Genomic DNA, 17,096 nt, shown 5'->3' with positions numbered 1-17,096 from the left:
GTTTTCACACTCCCGGGACCCCAGATGTGTTTGAACGACACTGTTGTTACAGCATAAAGGCCGCAGGTGGCTACGTAAACCCGGCCCCACCCCCTTTCCTCATCCATATCCATTGCATAAGACCATTCCCCACTGTGATTTTACCCCCTCTCTTTCTGTTTCTCCGTGTTTGTGCAAAAGTGCTCGTCCACGGCTCTGGAAGTTACACCATTCCGATGCAATGTACAAAAGAAAAGATTATTGGCTCATGAAAAATTGCATCATGTCTCCCTTACTGAGCCTGCAGCGAAATGGGTCATTCCCAAAGGCAGCTGCTTCATGTACACTGATTTTAAAACTGGAAAGGAATCTTGGACATGCACGTTTCGGATTGCCAACTGACTGGTGTCTGACGGTGGGGCGGGAGGGATTGCTTTTTGAATCGCAGCTTGATTTTCAGGGGGGGAAAGGTTTTCATTTGCTGATCTGCACCTTGTGTCAAATCATTGCGATCCCATCATGGTAACGCTATATCCTTCTTGTGCATTTATACCTCGTAGGACCTACAATGACATTTGTTGAGGTATTTTGGATAATGCGGAATAAAGAGCAAGAAATAACACTATGAAAGCAGTATATGGTATGTGTCGTGTGCCCCAAGAGTAATATAGTGGCATCATCAGTTTTTATCACACATTCTGCATTGCCCACTTATGGATGTTTGCACATCCTTCAGACATGATGTCTGCCTCCCACGTGCTTCTCTCTCCTTCTGCTCATTTTTCCGTCACAAAATAGAGCCCTTTTAATCCAGCTTTTTTTTAAAAAAAAACACACCCCAAAACAACCACATGGAATGTGCCATGATCTCCTGCTGTGTACAGGAAAAACAGCATGATAAAAATGGCCCCTGAATGGGGCATATGGTCTTTGTTTACTTCCTCTTTCGTCTCTGGGAAGAAAGAGGACATAATGAAGAACAAAAGTGGGGATGGAGAAGCGACGGTAAGGAAACACGATTTCCCCCGTGTGATGATGCTCTATGAAGGGAGTATGTGGAATGCATCATGTGCCCCAAGAGTTATCAGTGCGCTTCAATGCTTCTATATAGCAGTAATGTAGATCTAGCCCATGGTCTCTGGAGATAGGCCTGAGCAGTAATCAACTAGTGATATGCAAATATTTGTAGCTCCAGCTGCTGTCCAAAACATAGGAACAGGGGCTAATAATAATAATAATAATAATAATAATAATAATAACGGCAATCCTACACAAATCCCTTCCTTTACAACAGGCAGGGGATAGCTTCTTGTGGGCCATCAGATGCAACTCCAATCATCCTTCACCATTGGCTATGTTGGCTAGGGCTGATGGGAGTTGTAGTCCAAAACATTCAAAGGACCACAAAACGCCCACCCCTGGACTACAATGGTTCATCTTGAGATGGGCTCAGAATGTATCTTCTTCCATCGTTACATTAAATACATATTTGAGTCTGTCTGCTCACTTTCTTCCCCTGAACTGCTTCTCGGGTAGCATCCAAAAGCTTAGAGGAAGGGGAATGCAATAGACAATGTTTAGGGGAACTGTAACCTTTCAGATGAGAAATAGCAATCCCACCCACCCCCATCCAGCTCCATGCCTTATCTTCCTAGAAACTGCATAGAAGAATATCACTGCTTTTCCCTACTGGATGGAGCTATTTTATTTATTTATTTATTTATTTATTTATTGCATTTCTATACCGCCCAATTGCTGAAGCTGTCTGGGCAGTTTACAAATGTAAGACAATTCAAAACAAAACAATAGTATAAAACCATAATATAAAATACAATATAAAAGCACATAATATAAAATACAATATAAAAGCTAGCTGTGCCTTTGTGAAATTGGTAACTGTTAAACCAATTCCTACCCATATATCAGACCTATTTGCTTGCCTGCCAACTAATATACCTCGTATTAAGGTAAAGGGCAGCAAATACAGCCATACTGATGAAGCCCAGTCACACAGACAGCTCCCAGCCACTAAGTGTACAGTGATCAAATGTAGAGACAGCAAGAGATGCACACAAACACACGCGTGTGAACCAGCCTCTGTCAATAAGCAAAGAGGTTATTGGCACTTGGCAATCCAGTGGATGACAAGAGCAGACCAGATAATAAATTTATAGTATGGCTCCATTTTAAAACAAATAAAGGAATTTATCTGTATAAAAACATCCTAGGGAAAAATAGATGTATGGAGTTGTCATCTTCCTAGATACCCAAAAATGTTTTTATATAGTATGTTTTCTGTTTGTGTTGTACTGTTATGTCCAATATTTGGTTACTTTTGTTTTCAAAGAATCATAGAATAGTAGATTTGGAAGGGGTCTATAAGGCCATTGAGTCCAACCCCCTGCTCAATGCAGGAATCCACCTTAAAGCATCCCTGACAGATGGTTGTCCAGCTGCCTCTTGAATGCCTCTAGTGTGGGAGGCATTCAACCTCCCTATGTCATTGGTTCCATTGCTGTGCTGCTCTAACAGTCAGGAAGCTTTTCCTGATGTCCAGCCGGAATCTGGCTTCCTGTAAATTGAGCCCATTAGTCTGTGCCCTGCAGTCTGGGATGATGGAGAAGAGATCCTGGCCCTGTGACAACCTTTCAAGTATTTGAAGTGTGCTATCATGTCTCCCCTCAATCTTTTCTTCTCTTGTTTTCTTTTAAAAGACAAACAATATCTGTTTACATTTGTCTTCTTTTGTTTCATAGCTTCAGTTCCATTATTTATTTATTATTACATTTGCATACTGCCATTTTAATAACTTCTGGGAAGTAGGGCTTCAGTCAATGATGGTGTGTGATTATGAAAGTTAGGTTCAAGTCCAGAGAAGATACATTACATAGCAGTGTTCCCCAGCCTGGTGACCTCCAGGTGTGTTAGACTAAAACCTCCATCATCTATACTGGCTGGGAATGATGGATGGTGTAGTCCAAAATATTTGTAGTAAGGATATTATAGAAGGTGAGAAGATATGTTTGAGCTGACTTCAGTATTCAGATAAAACAATGGCTCGTTTGCATGGGCACCCCACCACTTAATGCCAGTCAACAAGGGATGAACACACGCATGTGAACCAGACCATAAGTAATACATTGCAATCTTTCAGGACATAACAAAGACCGTTACATTTTCTCAGTGAACTACAAAAGCAGGTTGCTATTGACGTTTATGCTTCTTCTTCCTTCTTCTTTCTCTCTCTCTTTTTTTTAAATGATGCCGGTAAATGGACCTCTGTGAGTCATATACTCCTACCCATGCACTGTCGTTTGTGGTTTTGTGTTTTTGCTCTATAAGTAACAATAAAATATTTTATGTGCAAACCAAGACCTCCCCCCAATTCAGTTATGTTCATAAGATGCTGGTGTGACACAGTTCGGGCACATTTTGTGACACTGAGCATCGAAGTCAGTCTCATGAATGGTGAAGGATCCTTGGTTTTGCACAGAAGACTGTATACTCCAGGTGAAAATGGTGCTCCTGGATTTTTATTTTTTGTTAAGTCTCATTGATTTGGATTTCAACTTCATACATCCTTACATTTCTGTAGATCAACCTTCTCCAATGTTGTGCCCTCCAGGTGTTTTGGACTACAGCATCCATCAGCCCTGACTGGCATGGCCAATGGTGTGGGATGATGGGAGTTGCTGTCTAAAGCATGTCGAGGCCACCATGTTGAGGGGAAAGGTGCTGCAAATGAGGCCCTCTCTGAATACCTTCCGGCCATCTTTTATTAATGTTGTCCTACACATTACGTACACTTTTTGCTGCTGTTACTAAAAGATATTCTGTGAGGGGAAAAATGCATATGCAAAAGAACAAAGTCATACAAACAGAAAGCAACATGCCTGGGTATCCACAAAAACCAAGCTGTTTTTGTCTGTCTGCCACCTTGAATTCCGTTTCAGCGGAAATAGGTGAGATATAAGCTTTTAACATAAAACATCAAAATAATAGTAATGAATGTAGCCTCTTTTGTCCTCAGCACTCTATCCCTCCCCCTGCTGAACCCTGTAAAGACAGGGAGAGAGGAAAGTGAGTGAGCAGGTCTCGTGGGTGAGTGAAACACAAAGTAATACTCATACAGCTCTGGTTTGCACATCTCAAAAAAAGTCATGATCAGGGCAGCAGAGTTGGGGGAGATATTCAGGAACATTTTTACTGTATGTGTCTGGGGGTGGTGCCCCACAACCCCCTGCAGCACCCCACATTACTCAGAGCATCACACAGTGGGTTTCCATGGCCAAGTGAGGACTAGAACACAGATCTCCTGACTTCCAGTCCAATACTTTAGCCACTACACCATACATGAAAGGTCTTCTTCTACACTGACCATTGACCACCCCTGAAGGCAGCAAGCTAGTTTAAGTGTGAAACAGCCCATGTGCACACACAACTATATTGTCCAACATCTTGCTGTCACTCACTGCCTCTGCTGCCTGAGGCAGCTGCCTCCCTCTGTGTGTTGGTAGGGCCAGTCCTGTTGGGATAGAAACCCAACTCCTTCTCATACTCTGAGGAAGGGTCATACACAGGATCTCCCTTTAATAATGGACCTCCTGTTCTGTTCTCACAGTCAAATATATACACTTTGAAATCACACTCAATCCGTAAGGATGTTTTGCCATGCACAGATATAACGTATGCACAAAGAGCTTTGAACAACACTCCCTACGTGTGAGTTGTTGCTTCTGAAAATAATAGCAGCTAGAATGAGAACCGTCCTTCGAACATTTCTGACTCCCCTTAATTTCAAATCAGATCATGAAAAAGAACATTAAGGATGCAATCTTGCATAGATCTGTTACATTTTTAACTGCCCTTTAGTGCCCACAATTACAGTGATAAAAGATTCTCTCTCTCTCTCTCTCTCTCTCTCTCTCTCTCTCTTTCTGTGTGTGTGTGTGTGTGTGTGCGCGCGCAGATCTGGTTGAATTAAAAAACAAATACTTAGCACAGTTGTTCCCACCCTTCCTTTAATGGGCCCAAAGTTATATAATTGGAATGATCCCATTTTATATGCATACATTATATCTGCACATTGCAAAACATCCCTACAGACTGAATGTGATTTCAAAGCATTTGTATTTGACTGTGAAAACAGAACAGGAGGTCCGTTATTAAAGTGAGATCCTGTATACGAGCCTTCCTCAGAGTATGGGAGGGAGTTGGGATTCTTTCCCAACAGGGCCAGCCCTAATATCGGACAAAATGAGGCAGCTACCTCAGGTAGCAAGTAGTCTGAGGCAGCATGATTTGAGAGCACATGGTGGGGGCATTTCCCTGAAGTTAAGTATCCTTGAGGCTGATCAGTGCCTGGTTAGGTAACTGACTGGGAGTCCCAGGTTTGCTGGCTTGAATTCCATGATATAAGAAAAGTGAGATTTATATGATAGGGTTTATATGATAAATCATATTTATATGATTTATAAATAGCGGGTTGCAAAAGCTCCCCAGTAAGCTTTGGAGTTTGGGTTTGAACACAACTTGTCAAAGTCCAGCATGGAAGTTTGTCTACTCCACTAGGGGTCTGGAATCTCTCTCAGCCCGAATTCCATTTTGGAAAACTTTTCGGGGTTGCATTCCAGTAGTGGTCCAGGGCGGGGCTGAAGGCCAAACAAGCATGATGAAAAATACCAGCATATTTAGCGTAAAGCTCTTTTTGTCTGTAACTAACCATTAGGAAAGACATTTTGAATTGTTAAAATGGGGGGGGGGATCTGCACAACAGCCAGAGAACTATGAAACAAGTGATGCTTGGGAAAAGGGGGTCGGGGCATCAGAAGGGTGTGTGGCCATGTGGGGAACCTCTAAGGGCCATATTACGACCCCAGGTGGGCTACATTTGGTCCCCAGGGAAGAGGTTCTCCATGCTGTACTACACAATGGGCCAGTTCGCATGACCAAACAACCCACCCTGGGCTATTTGGTGCTTGCGGCAGCCATTTTGCTTATCCAACCACTGCTCGGGGGTTGCCCTGTCATGCGAACCCAGCAAGGGTGGGTTATGCCAGGGTTAAAGAATCCTGGCACAACCCTAGAACAGACAATGGTTTATGTAAGGATTATTTAACCTTCGCACAACCCACCCTTGCTGGGTTCACAAGACACAGGAGTTGGGGGTTGCATATGCAAAGTGGAACCAGCAGATGCTGTGCTCATCTTGGGTTAAATAATCCACCATAGCCCCGATTCTGTCGGCATAATTCAAACTCGGGCAGTACTGGCTGTGTGTACTTTTGTACCATAAAAAGAAGGAAGCTAGGCTGAGAGTTTGGTTTAATTAACAAGGGTGAGATGTTGTTTATGAGCAATCTCACGCAACTATATAGCTTAGCTGACCTACAAAGGAGGCTGGGACCTTATGTTCCTCTTTATAGAGGGGGTGGGTATAAGTAGTACTAGGAGACCATAAATAACACCAAAAGGATGACCACTACACCCCTTATCTAGTTCATGATGAAAGGGCAGCTTTTTCTTCCTCCTTCTCCATCCTTCTTTCAGTGTATGCTTCTTTGTTGATGTCTGATTTGTGCTTATGGAACCAGAGTGCTGCTACTTCGGATTAACTACTGCGGTTTCTAAAAAGGAAAAAGCCGCGTGGAGTTTTGCATGCAGCCCAGGTGGAGCTCCCTCTGAAAGGGAAGATCCGATGCCACGTGGAGGGACAGAGCGGCGCCCTCTTTCCCAGAGCGCTGGCCCAGGAGAAGACAACGGGTCTCTCCGGGCTTTCTGAAGCAGGTCGCTTGGGCGGAGGAAGGCACGTCCCACCCCCGTCCGCTGTCACCGAGCAGAGGCTGGCCCACGCTCTCCCTCCTCCCCTTTCCAGCAGCCCAGAAATCCTCACCCTATAACTGCTACTAGGCTGGGAGGAGGGGGGGGGGGCAGCACCGGCGCACACACACACACACACACACAGAGGCGATTCGTTCAAGAAACGCCCTAGAAGTAAGTAGGGAACGCGGAAGGGAGAGCGATACGGGGCACATCGGGCCGTATATTGAAGGAGGAGGAGGAGGAGGAGAGGGGGAACGCGAAAGGAGGAACGGAGAGCGATCCACAACGCGAGGGGGAGGACTCACGTTTCTCCGAGCCCCCAATTTTGCGCGAAGGAAGAGCGCACGGGGGGCGCTTTCCCGGCAAAGGGGGACCCCAGGATCCATCCAGGAAAGACCTGCTTCTCTCCCCCCCCCCCCGCCTCACGGTTCCCCAGTTTCAAATCCGCGTAGAGGCATCCTCTTTTCTGAGTCTACCATGAAGGCGGCGGTGGACCTGAAACCCACCCTGACCATTATCAAAACCGAGAAGGTCGATGTGGAACTGTTCCCTTCCCCGGGTAAGTTGTCCGGTCGCATCTTTGTCTCCTTGAGACAGGAGGGTGAGGTTGAGGTGGCTAGGAAAGCCGGGGAGGTACTTAAAAGTTCACCCCACCCCACCTCGTTTCTTATGTATTTGTTTCACTGTGTCAGTTTCACAATGGATGTTGCTCCGAGTCTTTAGGCGATGGTTAGTCAATTTCATGTCTAGAGTCCTTGCCCTGTTTTCTCAATGTTTTGTTGATGCCAGAGGGTAGGTTATTCCTAGTTACTTTTTCACTGGTGAGTGTGATGCCTGCTATGTGACGCCCTCCCCCACCCCCTTCCCCGATTCTGTCGGTGGTAACTTTATTTCAATCTTGAATCGTTTGATCTGTAACTGGCGAACTTCACCTCCTCCAGCAGTTTACTACCTTCTCCTCAAAATGTACTACAACACTTCTGTTAATTCAGGCGGACTGTGTATTGTAACTAATCCTGTTGCCCCCTCCTCTCCATACCAGGTTTAGTAGGATATCTTGGAGGCTTTTCTGGATGTTTTTAATATCACATTGTATGACCTGCGGTTTGTAGAGACAATACAGGAGCATCCAACTGACAATACTGCTTTGGGAAAACCCGAGAAAGTCTTTTCCCCTCTTTCGGTGTGATGATTTTCTTACCCGTCTCCTAATGTCTGTCTGTCTCCCTCTCTCTCTGTGTATGTTACATGCAGTTGTACCGTATTTTAGGCGTGTGGGTGAGGGAAGTTAATAGATCTGGCTCTGAATGCCTGTGTGGGCTGAAAAATAGCATACCTTCCTCCCCAGAGCACAAATCACACACCATTTTTATTGCAATCAGTTTCCCCCGCCCCTGAAAGTAGCACTTTCTACATCCCTTGTACAATAAGCTGGAGATGCCAAAGAATAAAAAGTAGGGGAAATTAGAAAAGTTTTCTTTTTAAAAAAATTAAAACATTTTGTTGATTTTTTTTTAAATAAGCTGCTTTCATTTAACTCCTTCTGTGGCTTTCTTTGGAGAGGTAGGGTGGGGTAGTAGATAGTATGTTAAGCTCTGATGGGGTAGACCTGAGTTCAAATCTCCACACAGACATTAATCACAGTGATAGTCCTATGTCTGTCTACTCAACAGTAAGCCCCATTAAGTTCTATGGGACCTAATTCAAAGTATGTATTAATAGGATTGTGGTTTGAGTGATTTTTGGTTAGTCACTCTGTCTTAGTCCCCCCAAAATGGGATGATCCCTAATTCCTGAGCTCCATAGATAAAGAACAATATTAGTTGTAAAAAATAAATATTTTGAGAAGGGGGGGACCTGTTACAATTCAGATTACTTTCATTGGTTTTACGTGTGTTCCTCTTCCATAGAAAACAACCACACTATTCGTAAACAGATCTACCCAAATATGTCTCATTCAATCAAGTAGTATAGTGTTTTGTTTTTGCTTGTTAGTTATATATGAATATCCCTTGTAGATCATAAAATCTGATATTTGGTACTTTTCCCCTTTAAGAAAGTGCTAACGTCAGTTCTGCGTTCCCTGAGACTTAAAGAAGTCATATATCGGTTAAGTTTTAAATATCTCAACAAAGATTTTTATCGTTATACTATAAGTGCTGTTGCTGCGTTGTTTGTAACCCACCACTACCACCACTACTGAAGGGCCTGGAAAATTGTATGATGAAAGGGAGGGGGAAGGGGTGTCTGATATTATCTTGCGAGATGGTTTCAGTAACATGTTGCTATGTTACTGTTACCATCATTAACTTTAGCTGCTCTCGTCTGTGGTTAACACTAAGCCCAGTCTGAGTGTAGAAGGGGAAGGCTTGCTATGTATGTCTTAACCTCATATGACTTGATACAGCTAGCTCCAAAGACTAACAATTCAGCTATTGGACTCTTGAAATGGGAGGGTGTGATATTCTTGATCATGCATGGGTCAGTAGCAAAACCGTATGGTGGGAAAGGAGTTCAATTCAGCCCATTCTCAGGGCCAGCATGGCAGTGATCACCACAGCTGATCATCACAGGCTTCTTGATCAATACTTTGCTTTTGTAGAGTGCCCACATTTTATTTATTGATGTTGAAGTTTTTGCACTTTCCAGCCATTTCTGTGTGTTGCTCTTAAGTTTCTAAGAAAAGCAGTCCAAGTTTTCTCCTTGTGCCAGCTGCTATGATTTCAAGTTGCATCCAGGTGAGGAAAGACATGTCAGCTGACAGCTTAAATTCAAACCAGCCTGTCAATCCCTAAACGGCATCAAATAATTCATAAAACACATTTGCAACAGCTTATGTTGTTGTTGGTGGGGCATTTCTAAATAGAGAATCAAAGAATTTTAAACTCGTGAAGTATCAGTAGCTGTAAATTCTACCCTCAAACAGAATCTTCCTTACCTAACACTTTAGTATGCTTCATCCTGACTATAGTGCAGCCTTCTCCAAACTTCCAGATACTTTGGACTACAATTCCCATCAACCCGTGACCAATGATCAGGGATGCTGGGCATTGTAGTACAAGCATCTGGATGGCACTAGGCAGGTGAAGGCTTCTGTAGTGCCTTTCTCATACAGAAAGCTGCAGGGGAAAAAACATACAAAGTGAACCAAGCAACTGAACTGTGAAACAGGAAGACCTCAGTTCACATCTTACTATAAACTCTCTAAAGCTTCAATCTTATCCTCACTTACTAAGTACCTCAGGGAACACTGACTCTCACAGTGCATGCCCGCTCATCCTTTTAAGATCCTCAGAATAGGTTGGACCCTCAGAATATGGTTAAATCTGATTTGGGGGGGGCACAGCAGGGTCTTCTTGATTGTGGCCCTGGAACGCATGAGCCAACAAGCTAAATGCAAAACACCCCTGTATGTTAGCACAGCCAGGATTTGATAAACCTTCACCACACACCTGGGAAAGAAAACCTGGGGAGAAGTTGCCAAGCATCTGGCAGGCCATAATAGAAGCTAGATGGGTCACAAGCAGAGTTGGCCTGTTGTGCAACATGTAGACTTTTAGAAGGGGTGTGTGTGTCTTTGTGTGCAAGTTTTCTTTTTCTTTACATGTTTGTTTGCTGTTGTTATTACTATTTAGGGGTGGTGGTTGACTATTTAGCTTTGATCCAGTTTTTGTGGGGCACTTTGGAGCTGATTTGCATTTTAATCTTGTCTTAATGACAGATATATGTGTCGGCTTTCTCTTTGTGTTTAAATCATCCCCTGTTGGCAGCCCCATGAGGAAGGTCAAGGTACACACCTAATAAATAAAAATAACATAACATATTTTGGGCATGTTTTACCCAGGAATGGTAAGATATGCTGATGCAGTATATACAGTCCCCAAGATGTGAATGCATCCCAGGCATCAGACGGTGCTAGATCGCTGATAGGTATGATTGTGGGAATAGTCTAAAAGGCAGAGATTCTTTACTGCCCATATGGGAATTTTCCAGAGTGGGGTGGGTGGGTGAGGAAAGCTCTGCTTTCTCTAGTGATTCCTTGAGCTGCTTCCCATCGTATGCAAGGGCATGAAACTGGGAGCCAGCATATGAATATGCCTTTAGGACATGGGTTGGCAACTTGCGGCCCTTTTTTAAGCAGGTCTCTGTGACAAACTGATCTGTCTTTCCCATGCCAGCCCATTGGGCAGAAAGAAGATTGGGGCGGGGGGGGGGGGGGAGAGAGAGAGAAGGACTGGCTGGCTGAAAGGAAGAAAAAAGAATGGCTTCATCTGTTTTTGGTTCTGCTCCTAATCACTTCTTCTTGCTGCCCCACCTGCCACCGGCAGGGCCCCCCAAGCCGATGACCTCCTAAAGGAACATGGCCCTTGGCAGAAAAAAAAAGGTAATTTCTTCCTTAGGTCATTTCTGGACATGAATATGGGAATGCCACATTAAGTCAGACTGATGTGTATTAAGCGTTCATGTGTCTGCAGGAATTCCGTCTCACGCAATAGACTCATTCATATGATATGGCGGGGTTGTTGGCTGGGGTCCATGACCATGCTGGCTGGGGACAATGGGAGCTGTAGTCCAAGAGGTCTAGAGGGTGCCAAGTTGGAAAAGGCTGCTCTAAATAGTCTTGGTCCTGACTATCCTGGCTGGAGTTTTCTTCTCCTGTATGAAATCCTCATCACACCATTGATGCTTTAAGATCTGCTAGTAAGGCCCTGCACAGGATGCAAAATCAGTATCCAGAAGGAGCAGGGCCTTTTTGTTGGTGGTCTTCATGTCTTTTTTTAGGGGGTTTGTTTGGCCTTGATACCTGCCTCCTTTGGGAGACAGACTAGGACCATTGTTGTCCTGCCAGGCCTTTGGAAATACCCTCCTTCCTGATGGGTATTGTGTTCCTGCTTGTGATCCAGGGACATTGCTAGGCCTGCCTGGGTCCCCAGCCTCACATCTATTTCCCAGAGCCTCAAGTGTCCATCAATGCCAATGCCAGCTTTTCTTTTAAACTTAATTCATATGGGGTGGAGGCCAATTTTCCTACAGGACTGGGTGAGAAAGAAGTGGGACAAGAGAAATTGCAGATTAACTGTAATTGAAGAGGAACTACTGATTTGGGACTATCATGGGTGGGTGGGGTGCAAATGAAAGATTATTGTAAAAATAAATTGAGATGATTTGGATGAGTAATCAATTTGGTTGGCTTTGCCTTCTGTGAAATTTAAATATATCCCAGAGACTATTTCTAAATTTGCATATGGATATAAATTAGCATGTGCAAATTGGATGAAGATTTTTGTCCATTGGGCCTGAGCCCCCGAACCTTTTAAGTGTCTAGCAATGTTGACTTGTTTTAGATCTGATTGATTTTTAACTTTCTAAATTTAATCATTGAAAAGTGGTATAAAACCCTGGTAAAGAAAATAAATGAATAAAACTATTACTCGCTAGTTACCTGGCGAGGGGTTGTGTATTCATCACAGTTCTTCGACAGTGCAAAAGTCTAAGGCAGGAATAGGCAGTCCTCGTCTTTCTAGAATTACTTTTTTTTAATACTAGAACTCTTGGGTCAGCCAGGTGCAAAATAGTGGCTCGAAGGGCACTGATTTAGAACTAAGGAATGGGGGTACTGCTGTGCATGTAGCACAGGAATTTTTCAGTCCTTTCCATTTCAGCAACTTAATTTAAGGGTAAAACAAAAACAAATTAACAAACAAAAAAGTCCTTTTGCTGTTGCTATTGTTAAAAAATTGGAGCCAGAACCTCGTTCTGATCTATTGCAAATCACCCAGAGATCTACCAGTAGATAGATACTGATCTATCTTCTGTCCAGCCCACCAAATTCAAGTTTAACAGAAATTCCTGAGCCTAGATAGAGCATGGTGATGCTGTTTTCCAGGTGAAATGCTATGGGCTGAAGCAGAATGTAGGTTTCTTAAAAGGGGAGAGTGAGAGCCTGGGAAAAATTGAGTTGTCTATCAGAACAAGCAAGGTTATCTGTTTAAACTTTAACTTTCTGTACCAATAACAAGCTGCCCAATATTCTTTGTAGATGGAAGAACTGCCTCTTTCTTTCTTTCTTTCTTTCTTTCTTTCTTTCTTTCTTTCTCTCTCTCTCTCTCTCTCTCTCTCTCTCTCTCTCTCTCTCTCTCCCTCCCTCCCTCCCTCCCTCCCTCTCCTCCTCCTCCTCCTCCTCCTCCTCCTCCTCCTCCTCCTCCTCCTTCACTTGGATTTTTGGGAACCAGTAACAGTGTGAATCGGAAAAGAATTCTTTCCTGTGTTCATGTTGTCATCAACTTTGGTTGTGTGAGGGGCCCATTTCTCCCAGTTCTCTTAAGATCAGTTTCTCTCCAGCATGTTAACAAGCCCATTAAAGCTTAAATCTGATTCTTCCTGTGCATTGGAAGACTGCAGGCGTTTTAAAGTTGACCCAAAGTTCAAACTTTGGCTTCAAGAACGCTAGAAACCAAAATGATTTCCTAGCGATGTGAGTTCCAGTGGCTTCTGTTTTGGTGGATGAAGTCATGTTGGAAGCCGACGAGGGCAGGGTTCCTAATTATCTGACTTAATTCCTCTCCCCTGTTCCCTTTTGAAAGAATGCTTTAATGAATTTCATGACTGCTGTTGTTCAGTAGATAACACAGTGGAAGGTCCATAGATCAGTGCTAGAGCACATGTTTTGCATACTGAAGGTCCCAGGTTGAATCTGTGGAATTTCTATGTAGAATAGGAAAAACCTAGTCTGATAACCTGCAGAGCAACTGCCAGTCAGTGTAGACCAGGGGTAGGCAACTTGGTGTCCTCCAGATGCTTTGGACTAGAACTCCCATAATCCCTTACTACTGGCTTGCACACTGGGGATGATGTGAGTTGTAGTCCAAAACTACACATTGCTTATCTCTGGTATAGACAATAATGGGCTAGATGGACCAATGTTCTAACTCAATATAAGGCAGCTCCTTATGTTACTTAATGCTCCAAGCTGAGTCCCTCTTCCTGAATGAATGTTGATTCCAGTCCATATATCTCAGAGGGATGAGTTCAATTTTCCAAAGCCAAAGCTTTGGCCTTTACCAGATATGGACCTACTGAAGAAACAGAATAAACTATACTGGTGAAACAGGGCAAGTTAAACATGTGATGGTAAAAGGATTAGTTCATGGAGGACTGCATTTCAGTTCATGTTAGATGGAAGACAAGTTCATCTCCTTACCCCTAAATAACTTGTTTGACTTTTCAAAATTTATTTCAGCCTTGCAAACAGCTGTACAAGCAAATAATATGGAGAAATCATAATGTTCAGTTCAGGTAATATGTAAAAAATAGAGTTAGAAGTCATTTAAAATCCTTGAAAAGCTTTGGGTGATGATGATAACAAAAATAAAGAAATAATAGCTTGGTGAACTACATGCCCCCAAACCAATCCAACTGCTTATTTTAGCTTTGCAAAGGCCAGGATGGTCTCTGTTGGTGAGGCCAAAACAAACCCTTGGCATTGGATGTATGTGCAATTGGGATTTTTATGAAGCTCTAACTGCTTTTCTCATTAATGGAGCAGAGTCTGTGACTTCTTACCATGCAGTACAATGCAGAAAAGTATTACAATATGGACCATGGGGATGTGTCCTACCTAGAGTGCTAACCAAGGCAGGGCAGTCTATGCTCCCATCAGGCAGATCCAGCTGTTGGGGCCCCAGCCCCAGGGAAGGGGTGTTGGCATAAAATAGGTTCTGATCTCAGGTGTGTGTCCGTCCACATTTTTCTGCTTCTGTTGGAGAAGGAAGAACAAGGCCTGAGATCTTCTTCACAGGTCCCTAAATGAGTTGAGCTCAGCCAGCCTTCTTCTCCTGCTTTGCTTCATGGGAGAAATAAGAGGATGACATACAGGAACATCTTCTCTGTTACTCTGGGGTGTTTGCCTTCTCCTTCACTGGAGTATTTAAGCAGAGGCTGGTTGGCCATCTGTCCATGGTGCTGTACCTGCATTCTGTGGTGCACAGCCTGCACTGAGCTGGGGGGTGGACTAGATGATCTCTGAGGTTACTTCCGACTCTTTGATTCCATTTCCCAACTTTACACCAGTATAGCTCCCCTACCCTATCAGAATGAGTCACAACAAAGAAATTTACAAACCATCATAATAAGTTAACAAGGATTCTGATGCAAAACGTCATTAAAAACATCACAAATAAGAAGCAAAATGCTGTTTAGAGCTTGGGCAGAGATGTTTTAAGGAGGTGTCAGATAAATGTGCCTCTGGAGGGTGTTCCAAAATTTGTGGGTCACCACAGAAAAGGCCCCACCCCTCAAATAGCCTGTGTAAGTCAAGGCCCCTGGAGCACAAGTGTCCCCACCAGAAGATTCCACCCAGATTTTTAATTTTCTTTCTAGCAAAATGAAAACCCATTTGTTGAAAACCACTCCTCTTTTTGACTTGAGGGGTAATAAGGCCAGATTATGCTGTAAAAAGGTGATCCTCCCATCCAACTAATTTGATCACTGCTGAGAAAAAAGTAAGTGTTACCTTTCATGGCTCACTATGACATCATAACAGGAATCTGACCAGTTTGGTTTCAATATGTGTCACCCTGAATGATCTGTCAGCAAATCTATAATGGCCAGATCTTTTGTCTGCACTGTCCATCCTTCATTGTGAAAGCAACCTAGAATCCTAGCCAAACTGTTCAGTATAATTTGCAAGTCAAGGAGAATTCTCCCCCCACCACCCCCAGGAATTGGACAACCACAGTTTGCATACCTAAAGAGCCAACCCAATCCAGAGGACTATTTGCTCTTCTAACCCACAATGACAGTATGTAGAGGAATCCCTGTACAGCAGCTTCCCCCGGTTTGATGCTCACTGGATGCACTGGACTACAATACCCATTATCCTCAGCAAGCCTGCTCAAAAGGAATCACTGGGCACTTGAGTTATCACCCCCCTCCATCCCATAATGTGTGTCCAGCTTAGATGGATTGTGCAGTTCATACAACTTGCAACTGCCTTATTTATTTATTTATTTATTTATTATTGCATTTCTATACTGCCCAATAGCCAAAGCTCTCTGGGCGGTTTACAAAATTAAGACAATTCAAAACAAAACAACAGTATAAAACCATAATATAAAATACAATATAAAAGCACAACCAAGATAAAAACAGCAGCAATGCAAAAATACAAATTTCGTCCTTTCCATAGCCCTTTCACCTTGGGCCATGGAAATTTGTAGAACTGCTATACCTGTGACTAAAGTGGAGCATTGTGAAGGCAGCTTAAGACCAGCCTACTCTAGCCAGTGCCCTCCAGGTGTTGGTCTACAATTCCCTGGCTGTGCTGGCAGGAGCTGATGCTTTATAGCCTAAAGCATCCGGAGATAATCAGGTAGGAGGATCCATGCAGAATTCAGCCTATGGTGAAAATGTCAAGTGGTCCAATTAGAACATGCTCAAGGTGCAATATAACTCACGTCTGCTGGCCCTAAAACTCCATGGTGATGCAGTTCTCGTTGATTTGTAATCCAGACTGCAAACTCAAGGATTTCATGTTTTGAATGCACCCTCATACAAAACAACACCCACACCGCTTACAATAGAATCCCATCATGTCAAAGAGAAAACCAAGAAAGAATATCTAACCTTACTGGCATTCCAGTTGATGCATTCAGAATATTACTCCTTCAGTTTTATTGGACTTTTAGAGTGTCCTACTTTCTGGTGCCTGTCCCTGATAAAATCACTGACCCCATTTTCCTTCTGACATTGGCAATCTTGTGGAAAATGTTGCTAGTGTTTAAACATATGCCCTAGAGCGGAGCTGAGGAATGTGTGGCCCTCTAGATGTTGCACGAGTGCAATTCCCTTCAGCCTTCACTAGTGGCTATGGTGTCTAGGACTGATGGGAGTTGCAGTCCAACAAAATCTGAAGGGCTACATATCCCTGGCCTCGAGCATATGCTCCACACCTGTGGATTGCCCTAAGCCAGGAGTGGGCAATCTGGTGCCCTCCAGATATTTTGAACTACAACTCCCATAAGCCCTAGCCAACATGTTAAAAGCCAGTGATTATGGGAGTTGTAGTCCAAAACACCTGGAGGGTGCCAGGTTTGCCTAGACACTTGTCCTTCTATCCTCTCCCCCCACACACACACTCCCGCCCAATAAATCCCTGCTTATTCAGCAGGGCCGGCCCTACCTTTAGGCAGAATGATGCAGCTGCCTCAGGCAGCAGGCGCTGAGGACAAGGAGTGAGAATATATTGACCCTACATGAAACTGGGTGTTTTGGCATGGACTCCTGTGACTCTGCTG

General features: G+C 43.7%; 1 protein-coding gene across 2 annotated transcripts in view; it reads left to right on the top strand.

Annotated features, from left to right (window-relative positions):
- Positions 1 to 17,096, top strand: part of ETS1 (ETS proto-oncogene 1, transcription factor) — a 121,184-nt gene that overhangs the window by 40,121 nt on the left and 63,967 nt on the right. Inside the window, exon 1 of one of the 2 annotated variants that reach the window (XR_010026027.1) lies at positions 7,240 to 7,360. The exons of the other annotated variant lie outside the window; for it this stretch is intronic. The gene's annotated coding sequence lies outside the window, so the exon portion shown is untranslated. Of the gene's footprint in view, positions 1 to 7,239; positions 7,361 to 17,096 lie in introns of those variants that run through there. 2 annotated transcript variants of the gene reach the window in all.

This window comes from Elgaria multicarinata, chromosome 12 (assembly GCF_023053635.1).
Source record: "Elgaria multicarinata webbii isolate HBS135686 ecotype San Diego chromosome 12, rElgMul1.1.pri, whole genome shotgun sequence".
NCBI lineage: Eukaryota > Metazoa > Chordata > Lepidosauria > Squamata > Anguidae > Elgaria > Elgaria multicarinata.
Note: the sequence above shows the minus strand (reverse complement) of the source record. Positions and strands in the feature narration are given on the sequence as shown.